Source organism: Schistocerca americana, chromosome 8, assembly GCF_021461395.2.
Source record: "Schistocerca americana isolate TAMUIC-IGC-003095 chromosome 8, iqSchAmer2.1, whole genome shotgun sequence".
NCBI lineage: Eukaryota > Metazoa > Arthropoda > Insecta > Orthoptera > Acrididae > Schistocerca > Schistocerca americana.
Window position 1 is genome coordinate 262,531,190 of NC_060126.1, and position 15,929 is coordinate 262,547,118.

The window sequence follows — 15,929 nt, forward strand, 5'->3', positions numbered from 1 at the left end:
AGTAAGAGCCTACGGAATATCAGACTAGCTGTGTGGCTGGATTAAAGAGTTTTTAGCAAACAGAACACAGCATGTTGTTATCAATGGAGAGACGTCTACAGACGTTAAAGTAACCTCTGGCGTGCCACAGGGGAGTGTTATGGGACCATTGCTTTTCACAATATATATATAAATGATCTAGTAGATAGTGTCGGAAGTTCCATGCGGCTTTTCGCGGATGGTGCTGCAGTATACAGAGAAGTTGCAGCATTAGGAAATTTCAGCGAAATGTAGGAAGATCTGCAGCGGATAGGCACTTTGTGCAGGGAGTGGCAACTGACCCTTAACATAGACAAATGTAATGTTTTGCGAATACATATAAAGAACGATCCTTTATTGTACGATTATATGATAGCGTTACAGTTACTTCTGTAAAATATCTGGGAGTATGCGTGTGGAACGATTTGAAGTGGAATGATCATATAAAATTAATTGTTGGTAAGGCGGGTGGCAGATTGAGATTCATTGGGAGGGTCCTTAGAAAATGTAGTCCATCAACAAAGGAGGTGGCTTACAAAGCACTCGTTCGACCTATACTTGAGTATTGGTCATCAGTGTGGGATCCGTACCAGGTCGGGTTGACGGAGGAGATAGAGAAGATCCAAAGAAGAGCGGCGCGTTTCGTCACAGGGTTATCTGGTAAGCGTGTTAGCATTACGGAGATATTTAACAAACTCAAGTGGCAGACTCTGCAAGAGAGGTGCTCTGCATCGCGGTGTAGCTTGCTGTCCAGGTTTTGAGAGGGTGCATTTCTGGGTGAGGTATCAAATATATTGCTTCCCCCTACTTATACCTCCCGAGGAGACCACGAATGTAAAATTAGAGAGATTCGAGCACACAATGAGACTTTCCGGCAGTCGTTCTTCCCGTGAACCATACGTGACTGGAACAGGAAAGGGAGATAATGACAGTGGCACGTAAAGTGCCCTCCGCCACACACCGTTGGATGGTTTGCGGAGTATGAATGTAGATGTAGATAGCTGCCTGTCGTGGATTACACGTTGGGGGATCCCCCGACTTCTAAGTTTTGTGGTGGGACGTGGTCGTCCAATACCAAACGGCCCACTCGTTATTTCACCGTCCTTCAATCCATTTTCCACAGATGATCACAACAGTTGTACGTCAACAGCCGCCCAGCTTCGCGGTTTCAGAGATCCTCGTTTTCAGCTGCAGCGCGACAGCTATGCACCCTTTGTCCACATCAGTGGATTTCCGCATTTTCGTCCCGTATCTCCGCTATAATTACTGGCCATTCGTCTCTCTTCCGCTTACATTCTTTCCTCAATGCGTCACTTGCCCGCAACACCACCCGGAGGCATTCCGCATTTCGGCGGGCAGCAATCATCATGTTGTGGCTCATCGGTGTATGTGGTGCACTTGCAGGCATATCGCAGATACTGCCGCCTGGTGTTACCAGATATCCAGCTATTTAACTGTCTAGTGCCGGCAGCGAACTTTCCACATAGGCAGTTATCTGTCCAGGGACACAGTGCGTGAACACTTGAAATACTGAACAACACAACACTTAACCTGATCTCGTATCTCATGTTTCTTATCAGTATTGACAATCTAATTATTCAGGGATTCTCAGGGCCACCGTGTATCGCGCTTGTCGATTCTGTTGGACATATTGGGTCCGGTTATAACCGCTAACACATAAATGCAGCGTAATTCTAAAGTCATTCGCGTGACATAATTTGTACTTTTAAATCAAGAATTATTACAGTTCCCAGTAGTCTAATGGACTGTTTTGTATTTGGAGTAGTGAAACGGACTGTTTTGTATTTGCATATTGCAACATTGAGTGATGGGTATTTTTTCTCCATATTATTACACTATTGGCCATTAAAATTGCTACACCAAAAATAAATGCAGATGATAAACGGGTATCCATTGGACAAATATATTATACTACAACTGACATGTGATTACATTTTCACGCAATTTGGGTGAATAGATCGTGAGAAATCAGTACCTAGAACAACCACCTCTGGCCGTAATAAAGGCCTTGATAATAAAGGTCTTGATACTCCTGGGCATTGAGTCAAACAGAGCGTGGATGGCGTGTACAGGTACAGCTGCCCATGGAGCTTCGACACGATACCACAGTTCATCAAGAGTAGTGACTGGCGTATTGTGACGAGCCAGTTGCTCGTTCACCATTGACCAGACGTTCTCAATTGCTGAGAGATCTGGGGAATGTGCTGGCCAGGGCAGCAGTTTAACATTTTCTGTATCAAGAAAGGCCCGTACAGGACCTGCAACTTTCGGTCGTGCATTATCCTGCTGAAATGTAGGGTTTCGCAGGGATCGAATGAAGGGTAGAGCCACGGGTCGTAACACATCTGAAATGTAACGTCCACTGTTCAAAGTGCTGTCAATGCGAACAAGAGGTGACCGAGACGTGCAACCAATGGCACCCTATACAATCACGCCGGGTGATACGCCAGTATGGCTATGACGGATACACGCTTCCAATGTGCGTTCACCGCGATGTGGCCAAACACGGATGCGACCATCATGATGCTGTAAACAGTACCTGGATTCGTTCGAAAAAATGACGTTTTGCCATTCGTGCACCCAGGTTCGTCGTTGAGTACACCATCGCAGGCGCTCCTGTCTGTGATGCAGCGCCAAGGGTAACCGCAGCCATGGTCTCCGAGCTGATAGTCCATGCTGCTGCAAACGTCGTCGAACTGTGCGTGCAGATGGTTGTTGTCTTGTAAACGTCCCCATCTGTTGACTCACGGATCGAGACGTGGCTGCACGATCCGTTACAGCCATGCGGATAAGATGCCTGTCATCTCGACTGTTAGTGATACGAGGCCGCTGGGATCCAGCACGGCGTTCCGTATTACCCTCCTGAACCCACCGATTCCATCTTCTTCTGACAGTCATTGGATCTCGACCAACGCGAGCAGCAATGTCGCGATACGATGCGATAAACCGCAATCGCGAAAGGCTACAATCCGACCTTTATCAAAGTCGGAAACGTGATGGTACGCATTTCTCCTCCTTACACGAGGCATCACAACAACGTTTCACCAGGCAACGCCGGTCAACTGCTGTTTGTGTATGAGAAATCGGTTGGGAACTTTCCTCATGTCAGCACGATGTAGGTGTCGCCCCCGGCGGCAACATTGTGTGAATGCTCTGAAAAGCTACTGATTTGCATATCACAGCATTTTCTTCCTGTCGGCTAAATTTCGCGTCTGTAGCACATCGTCTTCGTTTAATGGCCAGTAGTGTACTGTCTTCGCCGTTCCAGAATTTTTTTCCTACAACCCCTCTAGTGTTGGACAAGCTTTTGACATGTAGATGCAGTACGGATTTCAATTTGCCTGCACTCACAACAGAAATGGACTTACCGAGAAATATAATGTTGTACACTCGTTCTCTGCAAGTAGTTCACGTAACACAGCTTCCGTTTCAAATGGCTAAAATCGAGTGGAAATTGCTTTGCAGTTTATTTACACCCTTATCAAGAGAATACCGTCCGTAGTTTTCTTACGTGGTTAATTTGCCGTCTTCTGGCTCGTAGACAGTGAGCCGGTAGCTCAAAAGTTGCCATTCTTTCGTTCTTGAGCACGCTTAATCAGAGATGATACGCAGTAATTTCAATTACAGTAGCTACTCACGTACAAAAATGTTAAGCGACATTTTAAACCCAGAGCCGTACCCGAGGGGGAATCGAACGTTCTCCCTCTGTTTTACGAGGCTGCAGCACTACCCAACGGCGTATTGTGGCTCGGTGGTTGAGACACATTTTGGTCGCAATGAGCTGTCCTGAGAATCACTTCGCACGCGCCTTTACGGCAAGTAAGTTACACAACAGTATAATATAGTCTGAGACAAAAAATAATAAATCAAAAATAAAAATACGACGCACCACGAAGGAATTATGCAAGTTGGTCACAAATTTATATTCATACATGCCGCTGGATGAATGAGCGACGCTGCAGCGCAATTTCACCGCGCGGCTGGCAGGGGTAGTAAACAGGGAACATGTCGATACCAGGGCGGTAAAGTCTTTGCTAGTCTCATTCCGTGTACTCTATCCCTCGCAAACAGGCGCGTGAACAATATACGGAGATGTCAACATCTGAGAAAGGACGTATAGGAGCTCAAATCCGCCGGTTGGAGTAATCGACGATTTGCTCGACATTTTAATAGGAATGATGCCACTATTCTTCGATTTTAGCAGGAATGGGTTAACAGCGGCCGACCACAACGTGGCCTGGAGAGGCGACAGAACATAAGGACCTAGCTGTCGTCAGAGAGGCACGCAGAGCTCCGTATTCATCATTATCGTCGTTCCGACATACAACTGGTGCTTTAGTGACCACAAGGACCACTTGTAGACGGCTTGCAGAAAGGGAGCTGGACTCACGGCGCTGCTTGTGCCGACTACCATTGACCTCTGTACACCAACAAGCCCGTTTGCAGTGGTATCGGGCAACTAGCTGGAGTAGGAATGTCTTCAGTGATGAGTCCCGCATCGTAGTGAGCATCGATGGTCAGGAAAGACTGTCTAGAGACCCTCCGGACAGCGGTAGGGTACCAGCCTGACTGTGGCCCGCTATTCGGCCCGACAGCGACGAATGATGGTCTGAGATGCCATGTCATTACGTATCAGGACCCCTCTGGTTGTCATCTGCGCCACCCTTACAGCGTAGTGGTACGTCGACGATATTCTACGCCACGTTTTGTTGCCCATCATGGCAAACCATCCTGGGATTACATTTCAGCAAGATAACGCCCGCCCACACACACTGCTTTGGTCTCGCGTTTGCCAAACGCTGTCTTGGCCAGCAAGGTCGCCGGATCTCTCCCCAATTGAGAACATTTAGAGCATTGTGAGCAGGGCCTTACAACCAGCTCGGGATTATGGCGATCTAACGCGTCAGTTGGATAGAATTTACCACGATGCCACTCTGGAGGACACCCAACTCGTCAGTCACTGCCTAGCGAATAACTTCTTGCTCAAGGGCGAGAGGTCGACCAGCTCGTTATTGACTTGCTCAGTTTGTGAAGCTCTTTTTCTTGAATAAATCGCGCAATTTTCTGAAATTGTAACCATTTGTTTGTCTTTACATGTACATCACATGTATTGATTTACGCGGGTAAATTCAAATTTTCTAGGTGATTACAGCAGAAAAAGGTTCGACAATGTTTTAGTCATGAAACTCTTGTTTCGTGAAAATTACTTTGTTATTGTTTTGGTAGACTACTATTTGTTAGCGACCAGTAATTACCTGAACTGTCCAACTACGGCCATTACGGGGTGATATAATGCAGCAGAAATGGCTCTGAGCACTATGGGACTCAACTTCTGAGGTCATTAGTCCCCTAGAACTTAGAAGTACTTACACCTAACTAACCTAAGGACATCACATACATCCATGCCCGAGGCAGGATTCGAACCTGCGACCGTAGCAGTCGCGCGGTTCCGGACTGAGCGCGTAGAACCGCTAGACCACCACGGCCGGCAATGCAGCAGAAACAACAGCTTGTGAAATGAATGTATTCGTGACGTTATCTAAAAACAGCAGACAATCAGTAAAGATTACACTTTTCTCCAACCGTCCGATTCCTTGGCGCGGGCCGGCCGTTGTGGCCGAGCGGTTCTAGGCGCTTCAGTCTGGAAACGCGCGATCGCTACGGTCGCAGGTTCGAATCCCTCCTCGGGCATGGATATGTGTGCTGTTCTTAGGTTAGTTAGGTTTAAGTAGTTCTAAGTTTTAGGGGACTGATGACCTCAGATGTTAAGTCACATAGTGCTCAGAGCCATTTGAACCTTGGCTCGGAGCGGCCAGTAATTCGACCTCATTACTGACTGTCTTGTCCCGCAATATCCCGCGGGTCGTTAGCTCTTTCACTGATCGAGCCAAAATAAACGTTAGGTATTTATATTCGGACGGACATATCTCGTGGATTTGTTTCGAAAAATAAATAAGCTTAAACTCGACTTGCAAGGAAATCTTGCGAATTCTTAATACAAAATAAGGTTGCTGCTAAAACAGCGCTGAAGTTCCAGTGTTTCCATAACTTACAATGATGAGCCGAGTGAACAATTAAAAATGCTTATTTACGGATGAAAAAATGCGTGTATTTGTTATAAGCAATTATTCCCGTTAGCATCTTTTTTCCTGATTTAAAAAACTAGCCCGCTCGGGGTCGCAACACATTTTAATTACGCGCTTTTTTCTTTTTCTGTATACACTTCCTTTTGCATGCTGAAACAAGACCATTGGGAACCGAATTTAAGTTAACCCTTTTACTGTAACTGTTATGTCGCCAGTCATACGACCACACCGCCGCCTGAGAGATCGATCAGCCGGACGCGATTCTCTCGAGAAACGGAACAGAAGAACGGCTGTGCTAGCCAAAGAGTACACAGCCAGTCGCAGTACTCAAGCTCCCCGCTGGGCCACTTCATGTGCAGCAGGAGAGTAGTGCAGTTGTGCCAGTCTACAGTTTGTAGCCGCGCTCAGTGGTCAGCCAACGCCGATGTTAGGCATCGTCTGCAGCTCAGTCATTGCTGCCATCAAGCCTTTGTAGCACCGTTCCAATTTAGTCTTCAAATTCACCGGATTCGACATTCAATATTACGAGATATTAATTCGTCACTTCAAGATTTGTGACTTGTAAATTATGACATTCTGCAGACGCTTAGTCCAGTCGCGTCTTCTTTAATTGCCAACCAACTGATCATGGACTACAGCAAAGTTAAGTAATAAATACTTTCTTATTTTGTACTCCTGCTAATTAATTGTGTTTTCCTGTTGTAGCTACCAAGCAGTCTTGGCATAGTAGAACCCACGTTTCCATTTCCTTGGCTACCTCATATTTAGCACCTTATGTTGAGGGACTCGATTATGGTGGAAGATCGAGAGCCATCAGAAACAACCACCGTCAGTAACTATGTGGTATAATATTGTGGGACTTTTTGTAAAAGTACATTAAAGCTCAGTTTATTTTTTTCTAAATAATGGTATTTACCAAATTTACACTTTCGTTTATATTTGTTGCCACTTCCGACGTCCACAGATACTCTTGCAGTACTACTATTTTTCAGGTAGGTAGTTTTAGTAAACTTGCTACGCAGTTGGTTTTACGTCCGGTGTCGCTAAGAACTGTACAGCTCAGGCAGCTGCTCCTATAAAGTGGTCAATCAAACTAGCTTATCTAGTTTTCGAAGTGCTTTCTTTTCTCCTGGCAGTATACACATCTTAACACAGAGATAAAAATTTCATTACCTACAAATATACCTTAACAAGAAGGCAGCGGTTGTTTTTGCATGCCTATAGTTAATCTCAGAGTGGGAATTGAAAATCTGATTGACGGGAATATCATTTCAAGTTGGCTGATAATTAAGATATGAAGACTGTCCTTTTATGTTTCTGTCACAATTTAGATTGTGTACGTGCAAATAAATTATCTACAGGGATAACCCAATGAGTGTATCGACTGAGTAGAACTACTGTACTTGATGCACAAGACATCATGTCATATCAGAGAAGTCGATTTTTCGAATCAAGAAGCTGTGAAACTGTTACAGTACAAGATCAGAAATCACAGCCGATATCGAGCAAGTCTTCAAATATAAATTAATGTTGACGGACGGCACTCCACATGTATAACGTAATTGATGCAAGCGTATTGGAAAACGCCCCGGCTGCCGTTGTGTGAACCGCTTTCTTGTGCTGCCAATTTCGATCATTAGCAGCATCATGGCACGTCATATTATCTTAGCGTATGTAAGGTCACCGGACTAGATGTGTGTCTCCCCATCGCCACTCCTACCGTTAAAAGATCGCACTGGTCGCTTTGGAGCGGTGTAGATCATTTAGAACTAATTACGAAGTGGTCGTGTACTCTACCACTGCTGAAGTAAGGCGGATGTGTGAACGTGACATTCAGTTGTATAGGATCAGCACACCAAGTTGGGTCGATGTGGAGAAGTGGCAGAATGGCAGAAAGGTGCTATCGTGTTTGAATGCTTCCATCACCACACCATGAACGAGTTTGACCGATTTGTTGGTGAGGGACAGCTGAAAGGTTCTTGTCCCTGCAGGGAAAGAATGCAGAATACAGTCAGAGGTTTGCCACTACTTTCATTCTACATAGTGCCCCCAACCCCCATCCCAGCCCCCTTCAACTTAGTAAACGGATGGTAGTGGCGGAGGAGGGGGGGCGGGGCAGATCAGATAAACGAAGACGATAGTCCGACAATTGGAAACGCTGGAACTTAAGTTTGGCAGGTCTATTGTACTGCAACATAGGGGGACCACTTCGGTCAGCTTTCCGCGGCGTTTCTTTTTAACTTCCAGTCCAGCTGACTGAAAAAGCTGTCTTAACACTGTCTGATTGTACTGCTGGACGGAAGGAGGTAGGCCACCACCACAATATCGTCATTTTTCTGAGAAAACGGACGCCAGTACTATTTTCACCGATTCGAAACTTCTCGGTCGCGGAAATTCCGAACTGCGAATGCTTGAAGACACACGTCAATTATCCCGCGAAAGCCCATGTACAAAGTTTTAAGGACAAGTATAAGTGAGGACTCTAGCAATATACACAATCCCCTAGATTTCGCTCACGTAGGGACCGCGAAGAGATCGGAGTAATAACACGCACAGAGACGTTTTAAGTAATCGTTCCCCCTGCGCTCGATATTCCAGTAGGACGGGAAGAAGCCTCAATAGGTGGCACGTTGGGAAGTATCATCTGCCTTGCACTACTGCGTATGTACTCTGCATGCCACTGTGCAGTGAATGGCAGAGTGTGCATCATAACTATATTGTCCATTTTCTAGCCTATTTAATTGGCTTATTGAGGGAAGAAGAAATAACTGCCTGTATGCCTCTGTCCGCTTCCAGTCTCTCTCATTCTCATCCTCTTCCCTTGATCCCTACCCGAGATATGCGATGGAGGCAGCGTAGTGGTTGCACAGTCTTCTTCGACTACAGGATCTCTAAATTTACTTAACAGAGTTCACTGATAACTAAGACGTCTTCCTTTCAAAAATTCCTATTGATGTTCCCCGAGAATTTCCGTTACACTTTCGTATTGACTATACCGATCTGTTGCGGTTGTAGCAGCTCGTCTCAATTCGTTCGATGTCTATCATGCCTTGGCGAGGACGACTGCAAACACTGGAACACTAGCGTAGAATTGGTCGCAAAAGTGGTTCAAATGGCTCTGAGCACTATGGGACTGAACTGCTGTGGTCATCAGTCCCCTAGAACTTAGAACTACTTAAACCTAACTAACCTAAGGACATCACACACATTCATGCCCGAGGCAGGATTAGAACCTGCGACCGTAGTGGTCACGCGGTTCCAGACTGTAGCGCCTAGAACCGCACGGCCACTCCGGCCGGCTAATTGGTCGCACAGGCGCTTTCTATACGGCTTCCTTTACAGATGGAGAGCACTTTTTCAAAACTTTCCAACAAAACCAAGTCGTCGATTCGTCTTCCCTATTAATTTTACGTGACGGTCCCATTTCATATCGCTCTTAGTATTATTCCAAAATACTTGAATGATATAATTTTCTCAAGATACCCAACACTAATGTCGTGACTGATAGTGTTTGGTCCTTTCGCTTTGCTATAGACAGTATCTTACATATCTCCAAATTGTCGAAATATCTCTGCAATTTCGTGTGATTGTCCGCCGACGATACTTACTTGTACACATCAGCATTATCACCGAACACTTTCCCACGGAGATGACGAAAGTCGTGGGGTAGTTTTATGCACGTTAACAGATCGCGGCGGTATCTCATACACAAGGTATAAAAGGACATTGCATTGGCAGAGCTGTTTTTTGTACTCTGGTAATAGTTTCCGACGTGATTATGGCCACCTGAAGGGAACTGACACACTTTGAACGCTGAATGGTGGTTTGACCTAGGCGCATGTGACATTCTATTTTTGAAAATCGTCAGGGAATTCAATATTCCGAGATCTCTAGTGCTAAGAGTGTGCCGAGAATATCCAATTTCAGGCATAACCTCTCACCACGGACAGAGCAGTGGCCGACGGCCTTCACTTTAACGACCGTGAGTAGCGGCGTTTGAGTAGTCAGTCCTAACAGTCAAACAACACTGCTTGAAATACCCGCAGAAATTAATGTGGGACGTACCACGAACGTACCCTTAGGACAGTGCGGCGAAATTTGATGTTAATGGGCTATGGCAGCCGACGACCGACGCGAGTTCCTTTGCTAACAGCACGACATCGCCTGCAGCGCCTCTTCTGGGCTCTTGACCATATCGGTTGGACCGTAGACAATGGAAAACTCGGGCCCGGTCGGATGAATCCCGATTTCTATTGGTAAGGCTTGATGGTAGGCATCAAGTATGAAGCTGACCCCACGAAGCCATGGACCCAAGTTGTCAATAATACTGTGCAAACTAGTGGTGGCTCCACAACGGTGTGGGCTGTGTTTACATGTAATGGACTGGGTGCTGTGGTCCAGCTGAGTGGAAATCGTTACGTTTGGCTACGTGGAGATGTCATGTCACCGGCCACAATTGTTCGCTATTGGTTTGAAGAACATTCTGGACAGTTAGAGCGTATGGTTGGGGCACCCATATCTCCCAACGTGAATACCATCGAACATTCATGGGACGTAAACGGTAGGTCAGTTCATGCACAAAATCCTGCCCCGGCAACACTTTCGCAATTATGGACGACTGTAGGGGGATGGTGACTCGGCACAGTACTTTTAAGGGGACTTCCAACGACTTGTTGAAGTCCGTGCCGCGTCGAGGTGTTGCACTATCGGGAAAAAGAAGTTCCTATACGATATAAGGAGGTATCCCGTGACTTCCGTTGCTTCTGTGTGTAGTGCTGCTGATCGCCCTATCTGGTAGTATGTCAGACGCCTTTCGAAACCCTAGGAAGGTGGAATCTACCTTTCAGCTTTCTTTATTGTTTGAAAGATGACGTATGTCAACAAAACAGTCTGTGTCTCGCACGAGCGAATTTTCTTTGAATCCGTGCCGATTGTGGAGAGAAACTTGTTTCCCTCCAGGAACGTCATAATCTTTTACTGTGCAATATGCTCTCGGACCCTGCAACATGTGAACGTCAGAGATAAATATATTGACCTGAAATTACGTGCAGACTGTCTGTTACTTTGTTTGTAAACAGAAGCAGTGTGCGAAGTTTCTCAATAACGGGGAACTAGGAAAGGAGCTAATGCCGCGGCGTATTGAATGTGAAAGCTCAGTGGAATTCTGTCGGGGCATACTACCTTATTCGCTTTTAGTATTCTTAATTGTTTCTCAGTACCTGATGTGCTAATCTCGATGTATCTCACTTCTGATTATTATCGACTGTCAAACATTTTGAGTGAAAACGTTATTGTAGGAGTACGGAATGTAACATTTTTGGGCGTTCTGTCTGCTGTGTCTACAGATGCTACTCTAGGTCAATCTACGAGAGACTGTACGGAAGCTTTGGATGCATTTTTTGACTTCACTTACTATCAGAATGTGTGTGTGAATTCCTAAGGGAGCAAACTGCTGAGGTCATCGGTCCCTAGACGGGCACACTACTTAAACTAACTTATGCTAAGGACAACACACACACCCATGCCCGAGGGAGGGCACGAACCTCCGGTGGGAGCGACCGCGCAGTTCATAACACGGCGTCTCCGCGCGGCACTAACGACCAGAACTCAACAGAAGTTTTTGGCAAATATTTAGCCAGGGTCTGACTGTGACAACTGTTGTAGGTTTCACGCATGAGAATTTTACGGATGCACGAACTGTTAGTAACTTTCTGTTATTAGTTTTCTTTCACTCTGTTTTCGCAACATTGTACGAATGGTACTATTAAACTGGGGTATGGATTTGACGTGTTTTATTACTTCGCTTGGAGTGTATCTATTCATTCCGAAGTTCTTAACGCCTTAAGTCATAATTGTTCCTTGTTTTCCACATATGAAATAAATGTTCTGTTTTCGCCCTTTAAATACAACTTGATAAAGGCTCTCAGTTTTTTCGAACAGAAATACAGCTCCCATCTTGGTTGAAGACTTCTCTACCTTTGGTGACCATGTTCTTGGACTAGCGTAATGGTCGCTCAACCGTCCGTTGGACTGCGTTTTCGTGGGGCTCTCAAAACCAAATGCCATTTCCCAATACGTCTTCTGGCTGGCCATCTATTCCGGAAATGCGGTTCTAGCTGTCGGATTTCCTCTTCGTCAATCGATTTTCGCTCACGTATCCGCCAGGGTAGCCGAGAGCGCTAACGCGCTGCTTCCTGCACTCGGGTAGGCGCGCCGGCCCTGGATCGAATCTGCCCAGCGGATTAACGACGAGGGCCGATGTGCCTTCCAGCCTGAATGTGGGTTTTAGGCGGTTTTCCACATCCCGCTAGGTGAATACCGGGCTGGTCCCCTTGTTCTGCCTCAGTTACACGGCTCGGACACATCTGAACACTTTCGCACTATTCCATGGATTACACTAGTCTCAGACAGTTAGGGTACACTAATTCCGTCGGGGTGGCGGCAGGAAGGGCATCCGGCCACCCCTTAACTATTAACATGCCAAATCCGATTAACGATGGCAGACCCTGCGTAATGTGGGACAAGGCTCAAGCGATAGATAGAAATCTATTTTCGCTCACATGTAAACGCATAACCGTTTAATGAAACCTGCTTAGGTTGTAAGATACGTCTCCTTTCCTTAGGTTGTCAAGATAAGTCTCCTTTTCAAAAATGCTCGCCCCCACTTGTGGAGTGGAGGAGAAGTATAAATGCAACAATGAACACGAAGTTGTCTCTCACCGATATTTAACTGTAGAGAAACAGTGTTTGTGGTCACTAAATGAGAAACAGGAACTGCCGATCTCGAAAGGACCCAATCGAATATGCGCGCATGCTAGAACGCTGCTTCCGGTATTCGAGGAAACGAGCTGGCAGCGGATCGAATCCGACAGGCGGAATAACGACGAGGTCCGATATGGCGGCCAGCCTGGGTGTGGTTTTTGGACCGGCTTTTCACGTCCGACTCATAACACGCTGGTACTTATGTCTTAGTTATACGATTCGGAAAAAAATTCTAAAACGTTGACATTGGATCACAATAGAAGGAGATCGAATACACACTGTCCTTATGGGGGAGGAGGGGACAGTATGGGGGAGGGGGTATAGGAAAGGCATCCGGCCCTTTGAAGACACCGGATAAGGATAAGAAAAATAGGGAAAGAGAAGGTTCCTCTTCCGGAAGTTCTCCCTCACGAAAACGTAGAATAATTTATGGTACCATAGAAAAGATGGGGTCCGTCTGCTGTGATGGACGGCTGAGGATACGGTGTGTGCGTGTGTTGCAGTGCGGCGGCAACGACAGCTGTTGCGACAAGCAGAGCGCGGCGATGCGTCGACCGGCGACGCTGTGCGGCTGCGACGCGCCGGGCGAGGAGTGCTGCTACGCGACGGAGGCGCCGTGCGGCGGCGCGGGCTCCGGCGGCGGCGGCGGCGCGGCCGCGACCGCGGGGGGCCGGCTGTCGCGCGTCAAGAGGCTGCTGGCCGGCACGGGCACGCTGCTGCTGGGCCGGCGCGCAGAGCCCACGCCGCGCGTCTTCGGCGTGCCGCTCGACCAGATGGTGCTGGAGCCGGCTGCGGGCGCGCCCGCCGTGCTCGCCAGGCTCGTCTCCTACATTGAAAACCACGGTCAGTCTCTGCCGACACCGACCAAGTCCGCACCCCCTTCCAGTTTTATTATTACTACTGGTCATTTTCCGCTGCTTCGCCTGTAAGTGCGTTTGACGAATATATCTTGCACACATCTCTTCCCCAGCCTCCACATTTTCACCGAGCGGCCTGGCGCAGTGACTAGGACACTCGACTCGCGTTCGGGAGGACGACGGTTCAATCCCACGTCCGGCCATTCCTTCCCCGTCCTTCCCTAATCCGATGAGACCGATGACCTCGCTGTCTGGTCTCCTTCCCCAAACAACCCAACCCAACCCTCCACATTTTCCTCCTCCTCCACCCTCTCTCTCTCTCTCTCTCTCTCTCTCTCTCTCTCTCTCTCTGCCCCTCCCCCTCCATCCCTCCGTCCCTCTCCTCCCCTCCACCCTACTTTCCATCTCCTCCTCACCCCATCTCCTCACCTCTCCCTAACCATCTCCTCTTTCCCCCATCTATCTGTCCATCCCCTTCTCATGTTTCTCCCCATCTCCACCTTGCCCACCCTCTGCCCATCCGACCTCTGTGCCCATTGTCTCCTCACACTCCTATCTGCCAATTTTCTCCTCACCCCCTCTCTGCCCATCCTTTGGTTCCCACCTCTCTGATGATTTCCCCCTCCCACTCCCAGCCTATCTCCTCCTCTCACCCCATCCTCTCCTGCCTCCTCTGTCTACATCTCCTCCTCCTCCTCACTCTCTCTGTCCATATCCCCTTCCTTCCAATTTCCTCATTCCCATCCTCTCCCCATTTCTCCCTGTTCATCTCCCCAGCCATATCTCCCTGCCCATCTTGTCCTACCCCATCTCTACCTGTTCATCTCCTCCTCTGCCTTCATCAGCTGCCTATCTTCTGCCCTCACTCTCTACCCCCACTCTCTGCCCCCATTCTCTGTCAATCTCCTACTCTGCCCGTCTCTTCCTATGCCCTCTCTCTCTGTCCACCTTCACCTTTGCCCTCACACCTTGTCCATCTCCTTGTCCCCCCTCAATTTGTGTTGATTTCCTCCTGTCCCAATCTTTCTACCTTGTCTCCTGGCCACCTTCCTCTCCTATCCCATCTCCTTCTGTCACTCTCACTTTTCCTTTTCCCCTTTTCCAGCTCCTCCTCTTGGCTCCTTTCCCTATCCATTTACTTCTCCCCCCTTGTCTATATTCATATCCTTCTCCCCTTCTTCCATAACCATCTTCTGCCCCCTCTATCTCTCTGTCCCTCCTCCTCTATCCCAGTCGTTCCTCCTCCTTGCTACAGCGATCTTCTGCCCCTCCCCATCCTCCCACCCCCTCCCAACCAACTCTCAGTGCCCCTTTCTTGTACACTTTCTCTGTCCCCCCATGTAGCCCCACTCTCTCCCTATTCCTTCCCTCCTCTCTGTCTATCCTCTGCTATAACCATCTCAACCTTCTCCTAGCCATCACCATTAGCTTGTGTAGCCCCTGCACAACAGGTTGATGAAATAGGCCGACACTGCTCTAGCATGCCTGTCCTGCATGGCAACCTACACGTTAGGAGCTTGAAAATTGTCTGCCCCTGACGTTTAGGCTTTTGAAAATTGTCTGCCCCTGACGTTTAGGCTTTTGAAAATTGTCTGCCCCTGACGTTTAGGCTTTTGAAAATTATCTGCCCCTGACGTTTAGGCTGCTTTGTGAAGCAGATCGATAAAGCCGGCCGATACTATTCCCAACTGACCTGCCTTTCATGCAGGGTGCTTATATGGCAGAGGTTGAAAAAACGCTTTTTTGCCCATACCTGTACTTTTATTGGATATAGAAAGTTATAAATCCCACAGTGCTGATTCTCTTTAAGTTTGTTGTTTGTGTACCAAATTTAGTTCAGATCGATCAGAGGGTTTTGGAGGAGACACCAGACATACTTGCTTACACTCAATGATTACATAAATTAATATAGGTGTATGCTTAATAATGAACAAGAACATAGGAATGTAAATAAGCTCTATGAACAGCACTGTGAACACACTATCTTATCCAAAGTAGACATGAAACCAACACCCACAACAGTAGTACAGATTTAAATTATATGTGAACTATTGCTGCCAATGATGACGAGATTCAAAGAATGTATGGTAACGTAAAAGAAATTATTCAGACTAAAGTTTGTGATGGGTGACTCAAGGAACAGAAGGAAAAGTTGTAAGAGGACATGGACTGTTGTGAAGGAATT

General features: G+C 47.2%; 1 long non-coding RNA gene across 1 annotated transcript in view; it reads left to right on the forward strand.

Moving 5' to 3' along the window:
* The window catches only part of LOC124545079, a 486,583-nt gene extending 473,064 nt beyond the window's left edge, over nt 1-13,519 (forward strand). The window contains exon 5 of the long non-coding RNA XR_006967588.1: nt 13,391-13,519. This is a non-coding gene — a long non-coding RNA (uncharacterized LOC124545079). The remainder of the gene's footprint in view (nt 1-13,390) is intronic.
* Nucleotides 13,520-15,929: the final 2,410 nt, after the last annotated feature.